This window comes from Ranitomeya variabilis, chromosome 3 (genome assembly GCF_051348905.1).
Source record: "Ranitomeya variabilis isolate aRanVar5 chromosome 3, aRanVar5.hap1, whole genome shotgun sequence".
In the NCBI taxonomy this organism is placed as follows: Eukaryota; Metazoa; Chordata; class Amphibia; order Anura; family Dendrobatidae; genus Ranitomeya; species Ranitomeya variabilis.
In genome coordinates this window covers 340,423,409-340,450,365 of record NC_135234.1, presented here as the reverse complement: position 1 = coordinate 340,450,365, position 26,957 = coordinate 340,423,409, and the positions used below count along the sequence as shown (strand labels likewise).

At 46.0% G+C, this 26,957-nt stretch overlaps 1 protein-coding gene across 1 annotated transcript in view; it reads right to left on the bottom strand.

The window, feature by feature from the left end:
• Positions 1-26,957, bottom strand: part of LOC143815979 (angiopoietin-2-like) — a 154,243-nt gene that overhangs the window by 55,856 nt on the left and 71,430 nt on the right. The gene's annotated exons all lie outside the window — the stretch shown is intronic.

Sequence of the window (26,957 nt, the reverse complement as noted above, 5' to 3'; positions counted from 1 at the left end):
GGGATGCTATACTGGAGTATCTGAAGAGGAATAACCTCATGACCCAATATCAACATGGGTTTACTAGGGACCGTTCCTGTCAGACTAATCTGATCAATTTCTATGAAGAGGTAAGTTCCGGACAGAACCAAGGGAACCCAGTGGACATAGTGTATATGGACTTTTCAAAAGCTTTTGTTACGGTGCCACACAAAAGATTGATACAAAAAATGAGAATAATGGGGATAGGAGAAAATATTTGTAAGTGGGTTAAGAGCTGGCTCAGGGATAGGAAACAAAGGGTGGTTATTAATGGAGCACTCTCGAACTGGGTCGTGGTTAGCAGTGGGGTACCACAGGGGTCAGTATTGGGCCCTCTTCTTTTTAACATATTTATTAATGACCTTGTAGGGGGCATACAGAGCAGAATTTCAATATTTGCAGATGACACTAAACTTTGCAGGGTAAACAATACAGAGGAGGACAATTTTATATTACAGGATGATTTATGTAAAATAGAAGCTTGGGCTGATGAATGGCAAATGAGCTTTATTGGGTATAACTGTAAGGTCATGCACTTGGGTAGAAGTAATAAAATGTATAACTATGTGCATAATTCTAAAACTCTGGGCAAAACCGTCAATGAAAAAGACCTGGGTGTATGGGTGGATGACAAACTCACATTTAGTGGCCAGTGTCAGGCAGCTGCTACAAAGGCAAATAAAATAATGGGATGCATTAAAAGAAGCATAGATGCTCATGAGGAGAACATAATTTTACCTCTATACAAGTCACTAGTTCGACCTCACTTAGAATACTGTGTACAGTTCTGGTCTCCGGTGTATAAGAAAGACAGAGCGGATGCAGAGAAGAGCGACCAAGGTTATTAAAGGACTGGGGGGTCTGCAATACCAAGATAGGTTATTACACTTGGGGCTATTTAGTTTGGATAAACGAAGGCTGAGGGGTGATCTTATTTTAATGTATAAATATATGAGGGGACAGAACAAAGACCTTTCTGATGATCTTTTTAACCATAGACCTGAGACAGGGACAAGGGGGCATCCTCTACGTCTGGAGGAAAGAAGGTTTAAGCATAACAACAGAAGCGGATTCTTTACTGTAAGAGCAGTGAGACTATGGAACTCTCTGCCATATGATGTTGTAATGAGTGATTCATTACTTAAATTTAAGAAGGGACTGGATGCCTTTCTTGAAAATTATAATGTTACAGGTTATATATACTAGATTCCTTGATAGGGCGTTGATCCAGGGAATTAGTCTGATTGCCGTATGTGGAGTCGGGAAGGAATTTTTCCCCCCAATGTGGAGCTTACTCTTTGCCACATGGTTTTTTTTTGCCTTCCTCTGGATCAACATGTTAGTGCATGTTAGGTTAGGCTATGGGTTGAACCAGATGTACTTAAAGTCTTCCTTCAACCTTAATAACTATGTTACTATGTTAGAATCGTGGTTTTTATAGTTAGTGTAGGTCTGCAACTGTTAAATCCACAACTCCTGAGAAACCAGCAGTCCTTTTTAGGGCTAATTTGTGGGTCCCGATATTGCAGCCCTAGGTAGGCAGGGCATAGCATATCCACATCAGTGCAAGGCCTGCAGGCACTGTATGTGTGTCCATTGCTCCCACTGCATCCCTTCCAAAGCTCCATAACAGTCTGCTGCTGCAGCTTCTTTACTATATACCTAGTTGGATTTTTTTTTCAAAAAATTCACCCCCAAAAAACAAAAATATACAGTCTATTCTGTCAGATTGAGGCCTGTTGAAAAATCATAGTTTGTCAGGCATATGTAGCATAGTTGTGTGTGCTAGCCTTGTGCCACTGTTTTTTTTTTTAATTCACTAAAAAAGGCCTCATATATCTGCGTGCTCCAAGTTTGGGCATTTTAGGCCATTTTGCCACTGTTTTTGCTGTCTGTTACTCTACTTATATACAGCACTATTTTGCATTTTGCAAAAAAGCAAGCCACACATTTGGCAGTGAGGTATTTCCGTAACAGGCCTCATATATCTGCATGCTCAAAGTTTGGGCATTTTAGGCCGTTTTGCCACTGTTTTTGCTGTCTGTTACTCTAATTATATACGGCACTATTTTGCATTTAAAAAAAACAGGCCACATATTTAGCAGTGTGGTATTACCGTGACAGTCTTCAGATATCTGCGTGCTCAAAGTTTGGGCATTGTTGGCCGGTTTACCACTTTTTTTTGCTGTCTGTTACTCTACTTATATACAGCACTATTTTGCATTCAGAAAAAACAGGCCACATATTTGGCAGTGTGGTTATTCCGTGACAGGCCTCATATATCTGCGTGCTTCGTTTGGGCATTGTAGGACAGTTTCTCACTTTTTTTTCTGTCTGTTACTCAACTGACATACAACACTATTTTGCATTAATATAAAAATACAGGCCACATATTTGGCAGTGTGATATTTCCGTGACAGGCCTCCTATATCTGCGTGCTCAAAGTTTTGGCATTTTAGGCCGTTTTGCCACTGTTTTTGCTGTCTGTTACTCTAATTATATACAGCACTAATTTGCATTTAAAAAAAAAAAACAGGCCGCATATTTGGCAGTGTGGTATTTCCGTGACAGGCCTCATATACAGTACAGACCAAAAGTTTGGACACACCTTCTCAATTAAAGATTTTTCTGTATTTTCATGACTATGAAAATTGTATATTCACACTGAAGGCATCAAAATTATGAATTAACACATGTGAAATTATATACTTAACAAAAAAGTGTGAAACAACTGAAATTATGTCTTATATTCTAGGTTCTTCAAAGTAGCCACCTTTTGCTTTGATGACTGCTTTGCACACTCTTGGCATTCTTTTTATGATCTTCAAGAGGTAGTCACCGGGAATGGTTTTCAATTCACAGGTGTGCCCGGTCAGGTTTGATAAGTGGGATTTCTTGCCTTATAAATGGGGTTGGGACCATCAGTTGTGTTGTGCAGAAGTCTGGTGGATACAAAGCTGATAGTCCTGATAGTCCTACTGAATAGACTGTATTATGGCAAGAAAAAAGCAGTTAAGTAAAGAAAAACGAGTGGTCATCATTACTTTAAGAAATGAAGGTCAGTCTGTTAGGGCTGGCAGAACGCACCGAGTAAATATAGATGTTATTATTGGTGTGTTCGCATCCCGGGGTCCACCGTGCAGGAGGAGAACCTGCTGCTAGCAAATGGCACTATATGGAGTTATAAGGGAGCTCTGTTTTCTTCACAGAGTCACCGTAATAGAAAAGCACTGTGTCCTGTTAAGCTCACAGGAGAACACAGCTAACTGCTGAGCTGATAGCAGTCAGCGGTCATGCAGTCAGAAAAGCACACAAACAATTCCTCACCGGAGGTGCCGGTATTCTAGTGGCTTATTTCAGCTGGGCCCTGAATACATGCAAACAATCTCCTCACCGGAGGTGCCGTTATTCTAGTGGCTTATTTCAGCCAGGCCCTGACCACAAGCATACATGACCACACTGGCGCAAAGCTCATAACAAAGATTGATACTAGCGCATGGCCGTGCGGCCATGCGATCCTTTTATAGTTGCAGCAACTTCAGGACCTTCCTAGAGGACCAATAGGAGTTGCTTCAGGACCTGAGCGTGTGACCCCTTACCTCCAATGAGAGGTCTTCCTTTGGGCATGCTCAGAAGGGAGAAAGGAGGACTTAGTCCCAGAAGCGAGTCCTAGCTGCAGACCAGTATTAGTTATAATGGCAGAGCCTGGAAGAACAGCAGTAGCCAGATGCAGAGTATCTGCCTGAGCCAGACGCTGGGACCAACGTCTCCACTGAGCAGGCTCCACTGCAGCTGGAGAAGAATGGGAGACCGCAGCTGAGATGGCTTAAGATTCCCCTTGTGCAGAGGTGGGAACTCGCTCCCTAACACAGTCAGTCCGAAAAATTGGGAAAAACTTTGAAAGTGTCCCCAAGTGCAATGGCAAAAACCATCAAGCGCTTCAAAGAAACTGGCTCACATGAGGACCGCCCCAGGAAAGGAAGAACAAGAGTCACCTCTGCTTCTGAGGATAAGTTTATCCAAGTCACCAGCCTCAGAAATCGCAGATTAACAGCAGCTCAGATTAGAGACCAGGTCAATGCCACACAGAGTTCTAGCAGCAGACACATCTCTACAGCAACTGTTAAGAGGAGACTTTGTGCAGCAGGCCTTCATGGCAAAATAGCTGCTAGGAAACCACTGCTAAAAACAGGCAACAAGCAGAAGAGACTTGTTTGGGCTAAAGAACACAAGGAATGGACCAGTGGAAATCTGTGCTTTGGTCTGATGAGTCCAAATTTGAGATCTTTGGTTCCAACCACCGTGTTCTTGTGTGACGCAGAAAAGGTGAACGGATGGACTCTACATGCCTGGTTCCCACCGTGAAGCATGGAGGAGGAGGTGTGATGGTGTGGGGGTGCTTTCCTGGTGACACTGTTGGGGATTTATTCAAAACTGAAGGCATACTGAACCAGCATGGCTACCACAGCATCTTGCAGCGGCATGCTATTCCATCCGGTTTGCGTTTAGTTGGACCATCATTTATTTTTCAACAGAGCAATAACCCCAAACACACCTCCAGGCTGTGTAAGGGCTATTTGACCAAGAAGGAGAGTGAAGGGGTGCTACGCCAGATGACTTGGCCTCCACAGTCACAGGACCTGAACCCAATCGAGATGGTTTGGGTTGAGCTGGACCGCAGAGTGAAGGCAAAAGGGCCAACAAGTGCTAAGCATCTCTGGGAACTCCTTCAAGTTTGTTGGAAGACCATTCCTGGTGACTACCTTTTGAAGCTCATCAAGAGAATGCCCAGAGTGTGCAAAGCAGTCATCAAAGCAAAAGGTGGCTACTTTGAAGAACCTAGAATATAAGACATAATTTCAGTAGTTTCACACTTTTTTGTTAAGTATATAATTCCACATGTGTTAATTCACAATTTTGATGCCTTCAGTGTGAATCTACAATTTTCATAGTCATGAAAATACAGAAAAATCGTTAAATGAAAAGGTGTGTCCAAACTTTTGATCTGCACTGTATCTGCATGCTCCAAGTTTGGGCATTTTAGGCTGTTTTGCTGTCTGTTACTCTAATTATATACAGCACTATTTTGCATTTAAAAAAAAACAGGCCACATATTTGGCAGTGTGGTATTTCCGTGACAGGCCTCATATATCTGCATGCTCAAAGTTTAGGCATTGTAGGCCAGTTTACCACTTTTTTTGCTGTCTGTTACTCTACTTATATACAACACTATTTTGCATAAAAATAAAAATACAGGCCACGTATTTGGCAGTGTGATATTTCTGTGACAGGCCTCCTATATCAGCGTGCTCAAAGTTTTGGCATTTTAGTCCGTTTTGCCACTATTTTTGCTGTCTGTTATTCTAATTATATACAGCATTATTTTGCATTTAAAAATAGTATTTTCGTAACAGGCCTCAAATATCTGCGTGCTCCAAGTTTGGGCATTGTAGGCCAGTTTACCACTTTTTTTGCTGTCTGTTACTCTAATTATATGCAGGCAGTATTTTGTATTTAAAAAAACCAGGACACATATTTGGCAGTGAGGTATTTCCGTGACAGGCCTGATATATCTGTGTGCTCAAAGTTTGGGCATTGTAGGCCTGTTTACCACTTTTTTTCCTGTCTGCTACACTAATTATATGCAAACATATGACCCAAACTCATTACCTCACACTCTGGATGGGTAACCCTCTATACAAACTATAAACATACTGACCAACTATGCACTTATTAAACTGCGTGTTGAATCAAAGAGTGTTGTTTCTTTTTTTTATAAAAAGTTATAACTTTATTGACACAGACAATACACACATTTAATTAAAATAATGCCTCTAAGCCGTAGAAAAATTGTAATAACAGGTAAGCGTAGAGAAAGTTTACAATAATAGCAGGTAAGCACTAAATTACATTACAAAACAGCTTGATTTGTTAGTATTAATGATAGAGCATGCTGAGATAATATCTCAATTCAATTAAAGCATACTAAGAAAATATCTCAATTAGATTACAGCATGCTGAGAAAATATCTCAATTCAGGTAAGCATTAGATAAGGTAAGCACTAAATAACATTACAAAATAGCTTGACTTGTTCGTATTGATGATAGAGCATGCTGAGATAATATCTCAATTCAATTAAAGCATGCTGAGGAGATATCTCAATTAAATTAGAGCATGCTGAGAAAATATCTCAATTAAGGTAAGCACTAAATAAGATAAGCACTAAATAACATAATATCTCAATTCAATTAAAGCATGCTGAGAAAATATCTCAATTAAATTAGAGCATGCTGAGAAAATCTCTTAATTAAGGTAAGCACTGAATAAGATAAACACTAAATAACATTACAAAACAGCTTAATTTGTTAGTATTGATGATAGAGCATGCTGAGATAATATTTCAATTCAATTAAAGCATGCTGAGAAAATATCTCAATTAAGATTCCCTGTCTGGAAACATTGCACCATTTTTGTAAAAAGCATGCTAAGAAAATATCTCAAACATTTTTAAAGCGATTGTGTTTTGTTATTGGTTGTCAAAAGAGCATGCTGAGAAAATTCTCAATTGTGCTGAGGGCAACTTTGCTGATACCATGGACATAATTTATAAAGAGTGCAGAAAGCTGCATATCAAAACACAGTATATTAATGCAAAGAGTGTTAAGCGCTCAGTCAAAAGATCAATACCTTCATTTCATAATATGCGCTACATAAATTTTAATGTGCAGACCCCATAAATCAAAACATAAATAAAGCTATTATACTGGCTCAAATGACCTATCAAAAACTGGACAATAAGATCTCCACAAGAATTTATGCCGACTCGATTACCCTATCAAAAAATGAGCAATAAAGCCGCAGCTATATTTAATGCTACTCACAGCCATGCAAGGATTATATCCATTTCATTGCCCAGTCAGAGTAAATACTATGACCGCACCTATATTTAGTGCAGATAGAAACCATGGATTCCAAGAGCCCTATATACCAGCTTTAACCAGATCAATGCGCTCCAAGAGCTACTGCTAACCTGGATCCACTAATATCAAAATACATCAACTGTAAAAACTGAAAATGTACGTATTACCTAAATAGGTGGTGCTCCCTGCTTACAGCCACACATGGCACGCTAGTCCTGGCCGAACTGTGGCTGTAAGCAGGGAGCACCACCTATTTAGGTAATACGTACATTTTCAGTTTTTACAGTTGATGTATTTTGATATTAGTGGATCCAGGTTAGCAGTAGCTCTTGGAGCGCATTGATCTGGTTAAAGCTGGTATATAGGGCTCTTGGAATCCATGGTTTCTATCTGCACTAAATATAGGTGCGGTCATAGTATTTACTCTGACTGGGCAATGAAATGGATATAATCCTTGCATGGCTGTGAGTAGCATTAAATATAGCTGCGGCTTTATTGCTCATTTTTTGATAGGGTAATCGAGTCGGCATAAATTCTTGTGGAGATCTTATTGTCCAGTTTTTGATAGGTCATTTGAGCCAGTATAATAGCTTTATTTATGTTTTGATTTATGGGGTCTGCACATTAAAATTTATGTAGCGCATATTATGAAATGAAGGTATTGATCTTTTGACTGAGCGCTTAACACTCTTTGCATTAATATACTGTGTTTTGATATGCAGCTTTCTGCACTCTTTATAAATTATGTCCATGGTATCAGCAAAGTTGCCCTCAGCACAATTGAGAATTTTCTCAGCATGCTCTTTTGACAACCAATAACAAAACACAATCGCTTTAAAAATGTTTGAGATATTTTCTTAGCATGCTTTTTACAAAAATGGTGCAATGTTTCCAGACAGGGAATCTTAATTGAGATATTTTCTTAGCATGCTTTAATTGAATTGAAATATTATCTCAGCATGCTCTATCATCAATACTAACAAATTAAGCTGTTTTGTAATGTTATTTAGTGTTTATCTTATTCAGTGCTTACCTTAATTAAGAGATTTTCTCAGCATGCTCTAATTTAATTGAGATATTTTCTCAGCATGCTTTAATTGAATTGAGATATTATGTTATTTAGTGCTTATCTTATTTAGTGCTTACCTTAATTGAGATATTTTCTCAGCATGCTCTAATTTAATTGAGATATCTCCTCAGCATGCTTTAATTGAATTGAGATATTATCTCAGCATGCTCTATCATCAATACGAACAAGTCAAGCTATTTTGTAATGTTATTTAGTGCTTACCTTATCTAATGCTTACCTGAATTGAGATATTTTCTCAGCATGCTGTAATCTAATTGAGATATTTTCTTAGTATGCTTTAATTGAATTGAGATATTATCTCAGCATGCTCTATCATTAATACTAACAAATCAAGCTGTTTTGTAATGTAATTTAGTGCTTACCTGCTATTATTGTAAACTTTCTCTACGCTTACCTGGTATTACAATTTTTCTACGGCTTAGAGGCATTATTTTAATTAAATGTGTGTATTGTCTGTATCAATAAAGTTATAACTTTTTATAAAAAAAAGAAACAACACTCTTTGATTCAACACACAGTTTAATAAGTGCATAGTTGGTCAGTATGTTTATACTAATTATATGCAGCACTATTTTGCATTTAAAAAAAAACAGGCCACATATTTGGCATTGTGGTATTTCCATGACAGGCCTCATATATCTGCGTGCTCCAAGTTTGGTCATTGTAGGCCGGAGGACCACTTTTTTTGCTGTCTGTTACTGTAATTATATACAGCACTATTTAGCATAAAAAGATATAAAAAGGCCACATATTTGCCAGTGTGGTAATTCCGTGACAGCCCTCATATACCTGCATGCTCCAAGTTTGGGCATTGTAGGCCGTTTTCCCACTGTTTTTGCAGTCTGTTACTCTACTTATATACAGCACTATTTTGCATAAATTAAATTCACAAAAAAGGCCCCAAAAATTTAATACAGTCTGTTATGTCAGGCTGAGGCCTGCCTGGTGTTTGTGTTTGAAAAATCGTAGATTTGCAGGCATACTGATCAGATATTATTTTGCTCCAAATAAATACATTTGTGTTGAGCTTTTGAAATAGTGCAGTAGTCCATTTAAAATGGGCAAGGCAAGGGACGGTGAAGTGGACGTGATGTTGATGGTGCATGCAGAGGACGAGGCCATGGCCAAGGTGAAAGTGGGCCAAAACAAGACCCATATCTTCTCGCTCGACCTTCCTGTCCCAGTTTCTAGGGGACCGCAGCACACCACTATTGAAGCCAGAGTAGTGTGATACGGTTGTCGGTTGGATATCGGATAATGCTTCCAGTCACTTAGCCACCACCACCATGTCTTCCACACGGTCAAGTCTGAGTAGCCGTGAGTGTGGCCTGAATATTCCTCACCCTGATCCTCCTTCCTCCGGCCCATGCCGAGTGCCCTGAGACAACTGATCCCACACTTGGACACTCTGAAGAGCTGTTCAGTTTTCTATTTCAAGATTCTGGACTCTCAGCCGGTCAACTTGAAGTGGTGATGGCTGAGATCGCATGTAGAGATGCCCAAAGCTTTGACCAGCCCCGGTCACATGAAGGCAATGGTGGGAAAGTGTCAGAAGAGGTGGACAATGATGAGACACAATTTCCAGAAAGTTAGGAGGGGGAGCAAGTCAGGAGGAGGTTGTGGAAGACGAGGTGGTGGATGACTATGTGACTGACCCAACCTGGCAGGAGGACATCCAGAGCGAGGGCAGCAGCACACATGGGGAAGGAGGCATATCACCCCAACAGGCAGGAAGAAGCAGTGTGGTGGCCACAGACGGAAGGCGTTCATCCGTTCCCCGTAACACCAACATGAGTGTAGTTTCCATTCCAACTGTTAGATCTTACTGAGTGTGGTTATTTTTTAAAGACTCTGCCGATAACCCGAAGCAGGCCATTTGCAGCACCTGCCATGCCCGCATCAGCAGGGGTAGCAAAACAACCAGCCTGACCACCACCAGCATGATCAGGCACATGGCAGCAATGCACCCGACTTTGTGGGCCGAACCCCAGGCTCCAGGACCACTGTCTGCAGGTCACACCTCTGCTTCTTCCACTGTTTTGCGTAGAAGCCAATCCCCAGTATACCGTGCATGTGAAGATGCATCTAGCCCTGCACCTGTTGTAGCCCACAGTCAAGCAGCACCATCATCAAGCCCGTCCACGTCCTTGTCCCAGCACAGCCTTCAGTTTTCTATATCCCAGTCTTTGGAACGCAAGCGGAAATACCCGTCAACGCCCCACAGGCCACAGTCCTAAATTCTAATATTTCTCTTCTGCTTGCGCTAGAAATGTTGCCTTTTAGGCTCATTGAGATGGAAGCTTAACGCAACCTGATGGTGGCGGCCGTCCCAAGGTACTCAGTCCCCAGTCGCGACTATTTCTCCCAATGTGCCGTACCGGCATTACACCAGCATGTGTCCCACAATATTAACCGTGCCCTCAAAAATGCTGTTACAGGGAAAGTCCACCTAACCACGGACACATGGACAAGTGCTTGTGGGCAGGGACGGTACATCTCACTGACAGCACCCTGGGTTAACATAGTGGAAGCCGCGACCCAGTTGGACCTTGAGATGGAACACATCCTCTCCATGCCGAGGATTGTTGGCCCTACGTCAATCAGGGTTGCCCCACAGTCTACAGCTCCTGCACCTCCTCCTCCTGCTCTTCACCCTCCATCTCTGAAATCAACACATCAGTCAGAAGCTGGAAGCACTGCAGCACTGCCTCAGCCAAGCGGCAACAGGCTGTGCTGAAGCTAATCTGCATAGGTGACAAACCGCACAATGCAGAAGAGTTGTGGACAGCGCTGAAAGAGCAGTCAGATATTTGGATGACACCGCTGAACCTACAGCCAGGCATGGTCGTGTGTGACAATGGCCGTAACCTGGTGGCGGCTCTGAGGCAAGGTGAGCTCACACGTACCTTGCTTGGCCCATGTGCTTATCTTCGTGTTTCAACATTTTCTGAAAAGCTACCCGGAGCTGCCGGATCTGCTAGTGAAAGTACGCCGTCTGTCTGCTCATTTTAGAAAGTCAGCTACAGCTTCAACCGCCCTTGCCGTGCTTCAGCAGCGTTTGCAGCTTTCAGCTCACCAGCTGGTGTGTGATGTCCCCACACGCTGGAATCTACGCTGCATATGTTGTAAAGGATTTGTGAGCAGAAGAGGGCAGTTGTTGACTATCAACATCAACAAGGCCGTCAATATTCAGTTCAGACTCCACACATAAGACCTCAGGAGTGGACATGGATGTCTGACATATGTACTATCCTCCAAAACTTTGAGTACTGTACCAAGATGGGGAGCAGCAATGACGCCATAATTAGTGTCACCATCCCGCTTCTCAGCATTCTGAAAACCTCTCTGCTCACAATTAAAGAGGAGGCATTGCAGGCAGAGAACGAGGACATGGAGCAAGGAATCATACAGGGGGATTACACTCAGCCCAGCTTCATGTCTTCTCAATGTGGATTAGTAGTCAATGAGGAGGAGGAGGAAGAACAGGAGCTATTTTCATGCGCTATAGACGGTACTACAAACACAGCTGTCATACCGTCTGTTCAGCAGGGATGGCCTGAGGACAGGGAGGAGGAGGATGAGGATGAGGAGGACAGCATGGTCAGTTGTCCTGTTGGTGGGGACAAGGAAGTCTTGCCTGTTAGCAGTCTGGCACGCATGGCTGACTTTATGTTGCGCTGCATTTCACGTGACCCTCGCATTATAAAAATTTGGGGTGACACTCATTACTGGTTGGTGACACTTCTAGACTCACGCTACAAGGAGAATTTTCAATCTCTTCTGCCAGAGGCAGAGAGGTGTACTAAAATGTTGCAGTACTAGAGGGCCCTTAATAATAATAATAATAATAATCTTTATTTTTTTATAGCGCTAACATATTCCGCAGCGCTTAACAGTTTGCACACATTATCATCGCTGTCCCCAAAGGGGCTCACAATCTATGTCTTTGGAATGTGGGAGGAAACCGGAGTACCCGGAGGAAACCCACGCAAACACTGCAGTGCTATCCACTGAGCCCTTGTAGCAGAATTACTTAGAAAATTCCTATGTGAGAACGCTGGCAGCAGACTTCAGAGCTTGTTGTACAACCAAGGAGTCCAAGCAAGAGAGACAGAAATACAATCCAGCTCAGGCAGGGGACAATTTTCTCAGACCCTCCCATCATCCCTGGACCGAGGCAAGGGGTGCTGTCACAAGAAGTGCAATGTTTGGGAAGATGCTGAGGGAGTACCTTGCAGATCGTACAAATGTCCTCCGGGATTCCTCTGGGCCTTTTAATTATTGGGTATCCAAGATGGACATGAGACATGAACTGGCTCTCCACCTTAGAGGTCCTGGCCTGCCCTGCTGCTAGCATTCTGTCAGAGCGGGTTTTTAGTGCCGCTGGTGGAATCATAACAGATAAGCGCATCCGCCTGTCAACTGAAAATGCTAACAGGCTGACTCTTATAAAAATGAACAAGGGCTGAATTGGGAAAGACTTCTGTACACCACCAAGTGAAAACAGCAAAACATAACCTCAAATACATTCTCTGTTTTGGGGAGGTGTATTCTCATGCACCTCTTCACAACCACACAGTCCTCTAATGAGGTATTGTACACCTCTACAATAGAAAATTACTCCAAGACTTTAATATTATATTTTTATTTTTAGCCATGTCTCTGAGCAGTTGCTAGGGACAAACATATCTCTTTGCACGCATTCAGGCTTCAAATCTATGAACCTGTGTTTGCCCCTCCCTTTTGTTATTTACTTTCATCGATAGATTCAAATTTTTTATTTATTTGTTTTATTTCATTATGATTTAGCTTTATGTTTCCTCATTCTCCACCACTAGATCACCAGGCTTATCGGCTTGTGTGCCGCTACAGGCAGTCAACTTTTTGGCAAGGGTGTCTCGGATGTCCATGGTATGTTTTTAATCAATGTATCCCCCTTGGAGAAATGTGTGTCAGCCCATAGGCACTTAGTGTATGGGCATTACAAGTGTAGGAGAAACACTCCTTTCAATTGGGCCTAGGTTTTAATGCAGCCTTCCCCCACCTCTCATCATTTTCCACCACTATATCACCAGGGTTCATGTTTTCTGTGCTGCTACAGACAGTCAATTTTTTGAAAAAGGTGTCTCGGATGGCCATAGTATGTTTTTATTCAGTGTATCCCCCTTGGGGAAATGTTTGTCAGCCTATACACTTAGTGTATGGGCATCACAAATGTAGGAGAAACGCTCCTTTAAATTGGGCCTAGGTTTTAATGAGGCCTTCCTCCACCTCTCATCATTTTCCACCACTATATCACCGGGGTTCATGTGTTCCGTGCTGCTACAGTCAATTTTTTGGCAAGGGTGTCTCGGATGCCCATAGTATGTTTTTAATCAATGCATTCCCCTTGGAGAAATGTTTGTCAGCCCATAGGCACTTAATGTATGGGCATTACAAGTGTAGGAGAAACGCTCTTTTATATTGGGCTTAGGTTTTAATGAGGCCTTTCTCTACCTCTCATCATTTTCCACCACTAGATTACCAGGGTTCATGTGTTCCATGCTGCTACAGACAGTCAATGTTTTGGCAAGGGTGTCTTGGATGCCCAAAGTATGTGTTAGGAGTCGAGTTCCCGCCGCTGCACAGGGGGAATCTCGAACCATGTCTGCTGCGGTCTCCCATCAGCCGCAGTGGAGCCTGCTCAGCGGAGACGTCAATCCCAGCATCTCACTTGGTCTGATACTGTGCAAAGGGTTACTGCTGCCTTTCCAGGCTCTGCTGTTGTAGCCTGCATTAGTCAGCGGCGAGCAGGCTTTTCTGGGACTAAGTACAAAAAATAAAGAAAACACGCATCCGCACTGCTGATCCGTGAGCACCCCCAAAGTGGATTACTGCCAATCCAGCACTCTAAAGGTAGTGACGGCTGTACGTATCTTCCACACCTAGGGGTGCCGCATCCAGAAAATATAAACAGGATCCAACGAGAAAAAATAGAAAAAAGTAGGAGCGCACTTACCCTGGTGGGTTTAACATCACTTTATTTGGACATTCTAAAAAGCAAACAGCAGGGAGGGATGATGTCAGCTACGGACAACGGCCGTTTCGTGCTTTACGGCACTTCAACAGGTCCAGATGCTGAATGGATCAAGGGAGTGTTTTATAGACCCACCTGAGTCACAAACTCCTCCCCATCAATCATCAAAACATAAACATTATTACATTTAAAAACAACGAATGAGATTTAAAAACAAACTCTGTGAACACAAATTAAGACAGGATTAAGCATTAGAGACCAACAATGGATATTACAAAAAGACCGACATATCGACTTTTTCATTTAGACCAGATGGTCCTGCCGCATCAGCGCGCAGAATCCATCTGGCCTCTCTGCGTAGTAGGAGGCGACACAAATCGCCTCCTCCCTCCGGCAGGGAGACCCGTTCTAACCCAGCGAATCTCAATACCTCGGCATTACCTGCATGGTAAGTGCAAATATGATCTATTAATCTCGGAGCCCCCTTGCCTGTTCTAACAGAATTAAAGTGTTCCCTGATGCGGACAAAGAGGGGGCGAACCGTTTTGCCAATGTAGAAATTCCTGCATGGGCAGAAAAGGATATAGACAACGTGAGTGGTCCTGCAGGATATAAAGTCCCGTACTACATGTTGTATGTGGCCCACTCTAACCATGTTTCCTGTATGATGATATCTACAGAAATTACAACTCCCACATTTAAAGTTTCCTTTGGGAATGCTGTCTGTGAGCCAATTATTTCTATTTGTCACAAAGCGGTTGTGGACTACACTATCCCTGATGTTTCTACTCCGGCGGCTGGCAAATAAAGGTCCCCTATCAACAATTTCTTTTAAGTCATTATCTTGTCGCAAAATCTGCCAATTTTTGCGGATGACTGCTCTGATGTGATTGTCAAGTGGGCCGAATTTAAAGCTGAACACGAACTTTTTCTCATGTTTTTTCTGGGGGATGATGGAAATATCTGTAGCAACCGCCCTGTCATAGGCAGTGCTTAAAATGGCGGGGGGGTACCCACGTTTTTTGAATCTATCAACAAGATCAACTGACTGCTGCGTGAATCCCACTGGGTCGCTATTGATTCTTTTCACCCTGAGGAATTGACTATATGGTAAAGATCGTTTCGTATACAACGGGTGAGCACTGTTAAAATGTAATAATGAATTTGATGCGGACGGTTTTCGGTATACTTCTGTAGAGATACCCCTCTCATTAGCTTGCAATTTAACATCCAAAAAAACCAAACTGGCTCCTCCAAATTGCAAGGTAAACCCCATGTTCATGGTGTTGGATGTCCCCAGGTACTCCACAAAAGCTGTGAATGTATCCTGGTGCCCATCCCACACCATGAACATGTCATCGACATATCTAGCAAAAAGCTTGATATGCCGAAGAAAAGGGTTATTTGAGGAATAAATGTACTCCTCCTCAAACCTGGCAAGAAAGAGGTTAGCCAGGGTACATGCGACGGGGGTACCCATTGCGGTACCCACCGTCTGCAGGTACCACTGGCTATCGAATTGGAAAGCATTATGATTTAAAATGAAAGAGAGCCCCTCACAAATAAACTCCACAGTGTCTCGTCCGGTAGGTGTATTCTCCAAAATGCGTCTAACTGTATTAGACGCATTCAGCGTCTGGACCCGTTGAAGTGCCGTGAAGCACGAAACGGCCGTTGTCCGTAGCTGACATCATCCCTCCCTGCTGTTTGCTTTTTAGAATGTCCAAATAAAGTGATGTTAAACCCACCAGGGTAAGTGCGCTCTTACTTTTTTCTATTTTTTCTGGGACTAAGTCCTGCTTTGCACACACTGAGCATGCCCAAGGTAAGACCTCTCAGTGGAGGTCAGGGCTCACATGCTCAAGTAATGCTGCAGCTTCCATTGGTCACCTAGGACGGTCCTGAAGCTGCTCTGGTATTGCAGCAACTTCCATTGGTTCCCTAGGAAGGTCCTGAAGCTGCTGCAGCTATAAAAGGTTTGCATGGCCGCACGGCCATGCGCTAGTATCACCTCATGTCATGAGCTTGTTATTTGTGGTCGCGCCTGTATGTATGTATTCAGGGACCTGGCTGAAATAAGCCCCTAGAATACCGGCACCTCTGGTGAGGAGTTTTGAATGTATGTATTCAGGGACCCGGCTGTAATAAGCCCCTAGAATACCGGCATGTCTGGTGAAGAGTGTCTGTGTGCTTTTCTGGTGCGTGACCACTGACTGCCATCAGCTCAGCAGTTAGCTGTGTTCCCCTGTGACGTTAACAGGGCACAGTATCTTGTTTCTAGCGAATCTGTGGAGATAACAGAGTTCAATTTTACTGCCATATAGCGCCGCCATTTGCCAGCAGCAGGTTCCTCTCCTGCACGGTGGACCCCAGGTTGCGAACGCACCTATTTATGCATATATATACTCGGTGCGTTCCGCTATCCCTAACAGTATGTTTTTAATCAATGTATCCCCCTTGGGGAAATGTTTGTCAGCCCATAGGCACTTAGTGTATGGGCATTATAAGTGTAGGAGAAATGCTCCTTTCAATTGGGCCTAGGTTGGGCCTTCCTCCACCTCTCATCATTTTCCACCACTAGATCACCAGGGTTCATGTGTTCCGTGCTGCTACCGACAGTCAATTTTTTGCCAAGGGTATCTATTATCCCCATGAAATTTTTTTTTTTACATTTACCTCCCATGACCAAATGCTTGTCAGGCCAAGCACTCCATTACAAGTCTCAGAGACCCACACCCATACATTGGGCCTACTTCTTAACTCTGTCTTTTGCAATGTCTCTTCTTTACCTGACACTTGATGACCAGGGTGAACGTGCTCTGTACTGTTATAGGTCGGTGAATTTTGGGCAAGGGGGGCTGTGATGGCAATAGTATATTTTTTATATTACCTCATATTGGTGAAGCCACATCCTTGTTGGCAAAGACTTCATAACATTTGTGTACCTTAAAGAGCTCACTTAAAAAGCTCCTTTTGTGTTGCCTGGTTGATCACATTGGACACAATACTCTTCATATAAATTTGATAAAGCAATGCTGGTAGTTTGGCTCTGTAGTTCATTACAAATATTTCTTTGTCCACTATATTAGTTTCTCTCCTTGAGAGCAAGAACTTTGGCTGCATTAAATGTACAAATGGTGAATTTTCAAATGGCGATTTGGAATCCAGATTAAAATACTGTATACCGAATGCATTCAGACAATTACATAGCTGCATTTCTAGTAAAACATTTACAGATGTGACAGACAATACTCATAGTGACACAATCTTGAGAAATGTTTGTTTATTCACTTCACAAATAGTTCTAAGCCTCTATATGTTTGCTGTTTGCCATTGTAAAACATTAAGGTTTACTGAAACTCTGCCTGTGGTGGTTTGATCTAAATCCTTGTGGCTTTTATATTCTAGGGGTTTATGGCTCCTCGTCTGATGACTCCATGAAATCTCAGTTTCATCCAACCTTGAAAGATAGCCACTTGAAGGGCTGGTTGAAAGTAGAGTTACTACATAGTGTAAATCACTACATATAAGACCATAGAAACATGACTAAGACAGATGCAAAAACTGGGGTACCTGTACATGTAGAGTGTGCTCATACCTGCATAATTGGGGAAGCTCATGCAGTGTAGGTAATCTCACAGAGGTTCTCTGCCTTGGTGTTGCTTCTCTGATATTCCAGACGGATGATGTTTAAATGCCTCTTGGTTATGATCTAAGTATACTGCATGCAGTTAATCTTTATATATACTTAATCATTATATGTATTTAATCCTTAGATGTACTTAACCTTTGTATGTTAACATATACAAAAGTGTACGCACTCATGCTATTCAATCATACTATTCCTTTAATATGGTACTTTGCAATACAATTGCATTGTATTGCAAGTATTAGCCTTCTTTAAAGCCATATCTGAACCTTAGTGTTAAAAACATGGCAAATTAAATTGCCAAATTCTCCTGTAAATAATTCTGCAAAGAGGGAACCATCATTCCATTAAAAAATACAAGTGGATATTCCTGGGCCCATCCAGTATGTGGGTTCCAAGGCGTAAGGGGGGCATATGACTGACTATGCAGCAGGGCTGGCCTTGGTGTCAATGTGTAAAACAAAGAAGTATGGGAGTACAAAATGCACATTGTGAAGTGGATTTTCATGGGCCCATCCAGTATGTGGGTTCAAAGGCTTATTGGGGAGCATATGAATTGGTAGCAGGACAGGCCTTGCATTCAATGCAACATTTTTTCATGAGGACCTCCTGGACATGTTATGAAAGGGGTATTGTGGTGTGTAGTAATTCTTGGCAGCCCATCCACTCACAATGTAGGCTACAACAGTCTAGGAGACCCACTGTTTAATAATGGCCCTTTAAGAAGATTAATGCCGCCTGATGCACCGGTAAAAATAGGCTCTGATACTTTAAGAGTCGTTCCTTCATAAATAAAACAAGATGGGTCTGCTTATGTTTCACACACCACATGGCCAGCTAGGGTTGTTAAATGTTACAATGACATACAGTGAATTCATTTGTAGTGGTTTAAAGCAATGTTAAAGTTGAAAAATGCTGGGTCTGAACTAAGTACAAGTGGGGGAGGAACATTTCGGTCTGGGGTTAAATATTTGGCCTTACAGGCAAGTCATTATGACGCCACAGGGCAGTGGGGTACTCGGTACCGGGTCCCGGCGCAAAGGGGGATGTCACGGTGGCTGCGACCCGGTCCGTGGCCCTGGGCATCAACGTTAAAGGGGTTAATGTTCAATGTTTGTCGTAATGCCACCTGTGGAGTTCGGTCAATCTGGGGATCGATGCTGCATTAGAGGGGTCCCCTGGGGGATGTTGCAGCAGCCCAGATGTTACACTTCCCACAGGTGAAGCGGGGTCCTCAGGGGTCCTATGGTGTGTGGCGTAGATGGTATATGGAGCGCCCCCACACCACCGCAGGGCCGAGGGGATACCCGGAGCCGGGCCTCTGAGTTTCAGTCCTGGGGTTGTCACGGTGGCTAGACCCGGTCCGTGGCCCTGTCTGTCAGTGGGGGACGTCCGGTGCAATAAGCGGTGTTGTAACGGTGCAGGTCGCGGTAAATAATGAAGACACCAGGTTGCAGTCTCTTTACCTCTTTACTGAAGATGTTGGAGACCTCAGTCCAGAGCGCTGTTAACTGGGTTTTCAGAGACCGGCCGGTCCAACGACACATCAGGAGTTCCTCCTTACAGGTGGGAATCAGTATCTACCTTCTAGCGCTGTGTGTTGTAGTTCTTCCCTGCTGAGCTCCCGGGATAGTCCTCACAACTGTTTCTTTCTGTCTCTACTGTTCTTTCTCCGTCCTCCAGATGATATGGTAGGACGCACCCGTATGACGGGGTAGGCCTGGAGTTCTTCCGGGACCCTAGAGTCGCCCCTCTCCCACAGCTGCCTCCGTTGTCTGCTTAGGTGTTAAGTGAGACAGCCAACCTGTAATTAGCTGTCCGGCCGTGGTTTGCAATGTACTTAAAGTCTCTTACTTGCTCGGCGTTCCGGCCACCGACTGTTTGCGCCTCAGAAGGATGTTGCCTCGGTCTAACAGCAGGACCCCTTCTGGTATTTCTCCTTTACTGTATTCCCGTTGTTTACTGGTTAGTTCTGCTCTGAGGAGTCTGCCAGGATCCCATCCCTGACAGGTCCTCTCACTAGCTCTTCCCAGCTACTTCTCCCTGTCTTCCTGTCCAACCCCCAGTTTTACCAGAGTTGTGAGGAGTGGCCTACTAGATAGGACCACCCCCCCTGGTGGCCGGAGTGTGAAGTGTGGTGTGAGTGTACCTGGTCAGAGAAACTCCTTTAGTGCAATCAGACGTACCACAGCTCCCCATAGTGGCGGAGCCACAGTACTGCAACAACCAGGACTCTGGGGTGCTGCACTCCCCCCCGGTTAAATCCAGTACTCCGGGACTGGGAAAACAAGAACAATAATACATGTTAACAGGAAACACACAAACTTTTGAAATAGCATAACAATTGAACATAACAAGGCTTCCCTTTACGGGAGGTGAGGATTCTTGAACGTTGCAAAAGTTAGGTCATGCACAGTTTATGACTCTCAGTTCAGTGATTGAAACAGCGGGGACCCCGGGTAAACAAAGGGGCCCCCCTTTTTGAAAGTTTTTGAGCAATTCACCGTCCATTACTCTATTGTCCATTTAAAAACCTGTAACAAAAAGATATATATACAACATTTTCAATTAAATAGCAGCCCTTATTAATACCTCCAAAGTTTGTAGCGGAGGGGAGTTTGATTTTGAGTGCTGCGTGTGGACCTTCGCAGCGCAGGGGTTGCTATTGGCCTAACAGGGCCCGCTATGCTTGCTACCGCTGGTGTAGTGCGCTGTCTTCTAACTACACTTCTAGTGAGTCTGGGTAGCACTGGCAGGTTGGGGCTCTCAGAGCTGCTGCTATCAACAGTGGGTACGGCAGGCTCACTGATAGCAGAGGGAGGATTTGCCGGTTCAACGGTTGGCATGGCTTCTTCAGGCAAGGCTTGTTGAGGTTGCGGAGCCGGATGATCTGGTACCACCATTGTTTCTGGTGGGTCCGGCTGTGGAAACGTTAGAACAGGTACCGCGATGGCCTGATTTATCTGAGTCCAGGACTGGGGAAAGTCACCAAGGACAGTATGGAACATCTTCTCCTTTTCCACCGGCGGGGAGATTTCTGGGGCCGTGCCCCTCTCTTTCAACTTATCGGGGCAGACCTTAAGGTGATCCCTGGATACCGCTGTCGAGGTCTCCCCTCTGTCCTTGCTGATGAGACAGACCTTAGTGTTGTCGAAGTCGGATGGCAAGATGGTATACGGTTCCGCTTCCCATTGGTCATCGAGCTTGTGTAACCTCCTCTTTCGTTTAAGCACTTGCTCACCAGGTGACAGGGGAATCGCAGGAGCGTGTTGGTTGTAGTCCCTTTCTTGCTTCTGCCTAGCCTGGGCGAGACTTCTCTCTACACACTCCTGTACTTCGCGGTACCTTTGCTGCCTTTCTGCATCCCAATCTGCATCCGGCGAGGTATCTTCGGGTACTAGGACCCCCATGTCCAGATCAACGGGTAACCGACTAGACCTTCCTCGCATCAGGTACGCTGGAGTACAGTTGGTGGAACTTACTGGGATGTGGTTGTACATATCCACTAAGTCAGGCAACTTTGTCGGCCACAGATTCCGTTCCTCCACAGGCAAGGTCTTCAACAAATCGATTACTACCTGGTTCATCTTCTCGCACATCCCGTTAGTTTGAGGGTGGTACGGTGTAGTTCTGATCTTCTTACACCCGTACAACTGGCAGAATTCTTGGAACACTTCCGCTTCGAATGCAGGCCCCTGATCGGTCAGTACTTTCTCTGGGTAGCCATGGGGTCTACAAAAGTGCTGCTGGAAGGCCCTGGCGGCAGTCCTAGCTGTTAGATCCTTGACAGGCACAACCACCAAAAACCTGGAGTAGTGGTCCACGATGGTAAGGGCGTAGATATAGCCCGACCGGCTAGGCGTCAGCTTCACATGATCCAGCGCGACCAGTTCGAGCGGCCGTTTGGTGATGATAGGCCGCAGGGGAGCCCGTTGACTGTCACGGTCCTTCCTTCGCAGACTACACGGACCACACTCTCGACACCACTTCTCAATGGTTCTCTTCATGCCAATCCAATAGAACCTCCCTCGGAGCAGCTTCTCCAGCTTCCTCCATCCGAAGTGTCCGGCTCCATCATGGTAGGCTCCCAGAACCATGGGCGCATCTCGCCTTGGCACCACTATCTGCCACACCAATTCATGAGTACGTGGGTCGATGCTCCTCCTGCACAACTTGCCATCATGGATAAACAGTTTGCTTCTCCCCTTCCACAGCTGTTGAGTTTCTTGTGGATCATCTGGGCCAGGGTGCAACCCAGCCTGCGTCAAGAGTTCCTTCACCTGACGGACCGCGGGGTCACTATCCTGGGTTTCTGCCCATCCGTGGTGGGGCAGGGGATTCAGCGTGGCATCCGGTTGGTTCTTGTGCCTGTTCTTCACATGGTGAGAGTTCTGAGTGGCTTTGGGGCGATGGAAGGCAGGCAGCTCCACCTCTTCAAGTGCCTCCGGGTCTTCTCCCACTTCTGGTAGATTGGGCATTCGGGACAGAGCATCGGCATTGGCATTCTGGTGTCCTGCCCGATATTTGATGGTGAAATCATAGTTGGACAGCCGGGCCATCCACCGCTGTTCCAAAGCCCCGAGTTTGGCAGTATCCAGATGCGTTAGCGGATTGTTGTCCGTGAAGACGGTGAATTTCGCAGAGGCCAGGTAGTGCTTAAACCTCTCTGTCACTGCCCAGACAAGGGCAAGGAATTCCAGTTTGAAGGAACTGTAGTTGTCAGGGTTCCTTTCCGTGGGACGGAGTTTCCTGCTGGCGTAAGCGATCACCCTTTCTTTGCCGTTCTGAACCTGGGACAGCACGGCTCCTAATCCCACATTACTGGCATCTGTGTACAGCACAAACGGTTGATCGTATTCGGGGTAAGCCAGTATCTCTTCTCCCGTCAGTGCCGACTTCAAACAGGTGAAGGATTCCTCCAGCTCTTCGTTCCAATCAAAGGGGGTTTTCCTCCCCTTGGTCTTCTTTGGTTGGCCCACCAGCAGATCTTGCAAGGGTGCGGCCTTCTTGGTGAAAACCTTAATGAATCTCCGATAGTAACCTACCAACCCGAGGAACTGCCGGACTTCGTGGAGGTCACTGGGCTTTGGCCAGTCCTTGATCACTGTGACCTTGTCGGAGTCTGGGGCCACTCCTTCAGCGCTCACCACATGGCCCAGGTACTGCACTTTAGGTTTCAGCAGATGACACTTGGACGGTTTCACCTTTAGGCCGAAGTTGGACAAGGCTTCGAACACCTCGGCCAGGTGCTTCAGATGGTCTTCGTAGGTTTTAGAGAAGACTATGACGTCATCCAGATATAGCAGCACGGTTTCAAAGTTCAGGTGTCCCAGGCAGCTCTCCATCATCCTCTGGAACGTTCCGGGAGCATTGCACAATCCGAAGGGCATGTAGTTGAACTCACAGAGGCCCATTGGCGTCGTGAAGGCCGTCTTCTCTTTGTCCGCCTCCGCCACAGGAACCTGCCAGTACCCACTGGTGAGATCTAAGGTAGAGAAATAGTTAGCAGATTTTAAGGCAGCCAGGGACTCCTCTATCCTGGGCAGTGGGTATGCGTCCTTATGTGTAATGCGATTCAACTGTCTGTAATCAACACACATCCTCATTGTACCATCTTTCTTTTTAACGAGGACTAACGGAGCTGCCCAGGGGCTACAGCTGTCTCTCACCACCCCAGCCTCCTTCATTTCCCGCAACATGTCCTTGGCACACTGGTAATGAGCTGGGGGTACAGGGCGATATCTCTCTTTTATGGGTCGGTGATCTCCCGTGGGGATGTGATGTTGGATCCCTTTCACCTGCCCAAAATCTGAGGGGTGTTTGCTGAATACCTGCTCGTACTCGTGTACTACCCTGTAAGCCCCCTGTATTTGATGAGATGGGGTAGAGTCAGTGCCCACATGCAATTCCCGACACCAGTCTTTCGAGTGCTCTGCAGAACCTTTGTTCTCCGCCACGTTTGACGGGACCAAGGGTTCAGGTGTCTGTATTACACTATTATTGACAGTGAACAGTTTGGCGAGCGTGGTATACTTGGTTAGGTAGACCTCTTCCTCCCCACAATTGAGGACACGTACGGGCACTCTCCCCTGTCGGACGTCGACCACCCCCCGAGCTGTCAGAACAGTAGGCCTATTGTCTGAATATACAGGTTCTACCAAGGCCTGGTAGTCCCTACCCCTGAGGCCTATGGCTGCTCGACACCATATTAACATTTCACTCTTGGGAGGTATCGCGATGGGGTTTGAATCACTTACAGTGACACGACCAATCTCGCCACCAGTCAGCTCTACCTGCTGTCTCTGCATCAGAGCCCTGATTTCCTTCTGCAGGGCACGTTGCTCACTGTGGCCAGCGTTTTCTGCCACCTGTTGCAACAAAACAATCACTTCTGCAAGACAATTTTCTATAACATTAGTACCAAGAGTCATCATGGGATTACATTCTCGACGATCAATATCTACAATCACAATCCCTTGGGCTTTCAATTCCACCCGCCCCACTTTGATGGTGACCTCCTTATACCCCACTTGTGGCAACGGCTGACCATTACTGGCGATTATGGTGAAATCATCGTCAGGGCCACGAGTAATATCAGCGTCCTCCCAATACCGTTTGTAGAGCACGTGAGGTATAGTCGTCACCTGAGAACCGGTGTCCAGCAAAGCATTCAAGGGGATTCCATCAATCACTACAGGGAGAACTGGTCGTCCTCCAATATACTTGGTTCTCCAATGCTGCGGGCCTGACCGTCCTACTCCTGGGGGTTGGCCCTTTGCCCCAGGGGTTGCTCGTTTAAAGGACAGTACCTTGCAAGATGGCCCACCTGGTGACAGCGGCGGCAGATGGGTCGTCCATCCTGGTGGAAGCGATCGTCGGGCCGGCTCCTGGTCGGCGGAGTCCTCCTCCGTCGCATCCAAGGGACATCCTCCGGGCTGGAAGCCAACTGGATCTTCTCTTTGGGGGCCTCCTGCAGGGACTGCACCGTCCGGGCCAGGGCAGCAACGCTCTTGGTTAGCTCTTGCATCTGGAGACGGAGTCCTGCAGGGGAGTCGTCCTCGAAGCTCTGGGCGTCGGCCTCCGCGGCAACTGGGGTATCCGATGCCACCTCCTGGTGGTAGGTGAGAGCGGGGCGCCTGGGTGGTACTGCGCGGCTGGGCTGTCGCTCCTGTAATGCCTGGATAGCTTTATCTTTAAACTGCGCAAAAGTCAAGTCTGGATTTTGCATGGCCAGGAAGTGCAATTGGCCCCGCTGGTGACTGCACAGGAGCCCCTCAATGAACCGCTCCTTCAGGATTTTATCCTCATCCTGCATGCTGCCGGGGTCACTCTGCTTAATGGCCCGCATCGCTTCCTGGAGATCAAGGGCATAGTCCCGTAAGCTATCCTGCGACCTCTGTTTGCATCCATAGAAAGTCAGTTTAATCTCTGTGGCAGTGCGAGTATCAAAGGTGGCTTTAAGCTTGGCAAAAATCTGTTGTGCAGTTCCTTTATCCTCAGCGGGCCAGGATTTCACTTCTCTCAGAGCCGCCCCAAAGAGTTGGCCGGTTATCATATGGACCTTCTGGGGCTCGGTTAGGGGATAGAACTCGAGCAGGCTGCAGAGCCCTTCTTTAAAGTCAGTGAACGTATGCGCCTCCCCAGAATATCGTGGGAGCCAGGCCGCTCCGGGCAGGTAGGGCATGGAGAAGGGCATTATGGCTTTCGCATTAGCGGCAGTGTCCGACTGGCTGATGGGGGCAGCGGGTTCTGCGGCAGCCAGTGGTGGTATTAGGGCCGCGGCTTCGGCCGCTGCGGGGACCGGAGCTGCCCCTGCGTCCGCGGCTGCGACCGCCACCTCCTCTCCTCCCGACTCGGACATGGCCGTCCCTTCCTCCCACTAACCTGCTGGAGGTCGGAGTTCCTCTTCCGGGATTGGCGTCTCACCGCGCTTTCCGTTCCGCGCTTCTTTTGGCTGATCCCGCCCACGTAGCTAAGGCTCCTCCCTCCGCGCGCGGCAATGGCGAATTTTGGCGGTAACTTTCCGCGGCAAGCAGTAGCACACAGTTCTCTCAATAAAGTACAGTCCAAGCACGATAAATCACAGTTCCAAGGCACACATGACCTGATTCTTCAGGCTTAAGTAAATCCTGTTCGTGACGCCAAGTTGGAGCGCCCCCACACCACCGCAGGGCCGAGGGGATACCCGGAGCCGGGCCTCTGAGTTTCAGTCCTGGGGTTGTCACGGTGGCTAGACCCGGTCCGTGGCCCTGTCTGTCAGTGGGGGACGTCCGGTGCAATAAGCGGTGTTGTAACGGTGCAGGTCGCGGTAAATAATGAAGACACCAGGTTGCAGTCTCTTTACCTCTTTACTGAAGATGTTGGAGACCTCAGTCCAGAGCGCTGTTAACTGGGTTTTCAGAGACCGGCCGGTCCAACGACACATCAGGAGTTCCTCCTTACAGGTGGGAATCAGTATCTACCTTCTAGCGCTGTGTGTTGTAGTTCTTCCCTGCTGAGCTCCCGGGATAGTCCTCACAACTGTTTCTTTCTGTCTCTACTGTTCTTTCTCCGTCCTCCAGATGATATGGTAGGACGCACCCGTATGACGGGGTAGGCCTGGAGTTCTTCCGGGACCCTAGAGTCGCCCCTCTCCCACAGCTGCCTCCGTTGTCTGCTTAGGTGTTAAGTGAGACAGCCAACCTGTAATTAGCTGTCCGGCCGTGGTTTGCAATGTACTTAAAGTCTCTTACTTGCTCGGCGTTCCGGCCACCGACTGTTTGCGCCTCAGAAGGATGTTGCCTCGGTCTAACAGCAGGACCCCTTCTGGTATTTCTCCTTTACTGTATTCCCGTTGTTTACTGGTTAGTTCTGCTCTGAGGAGTCTGCCAGGATCCCATCCCTGACAGGTCCTCTCACTAGCTCTTCCCAGCTACTTCTCCCTGTCTTCCTGTCCAACCCCCAGTTTTACCAGAGTTGTGAGGAGTGGCCTACTAGATAGGACCACCCCCCCTGGTGGCCGGAGTGTGAAGTGTGGTGTGAGTGTACCTGGTCAGAGAAACTCCTTTAGTGCAATCAGACGTACCACAGCTCCCCATAGTGGCGGAGCCACAGTACTGCAACAACCAGGACTCTGGGGTGCTGCATATAGCCAGTGAATAAATGGAGAAGACAAGTGATCAGTCTTTACCTGGTTTACTTGTGGGTGACAGGCCACAGTCCAGGGTACCAGGCACGGGTGATGGTGGTCCGGCCGGCTCAGAGGAAAGTTAGGGTTCTTT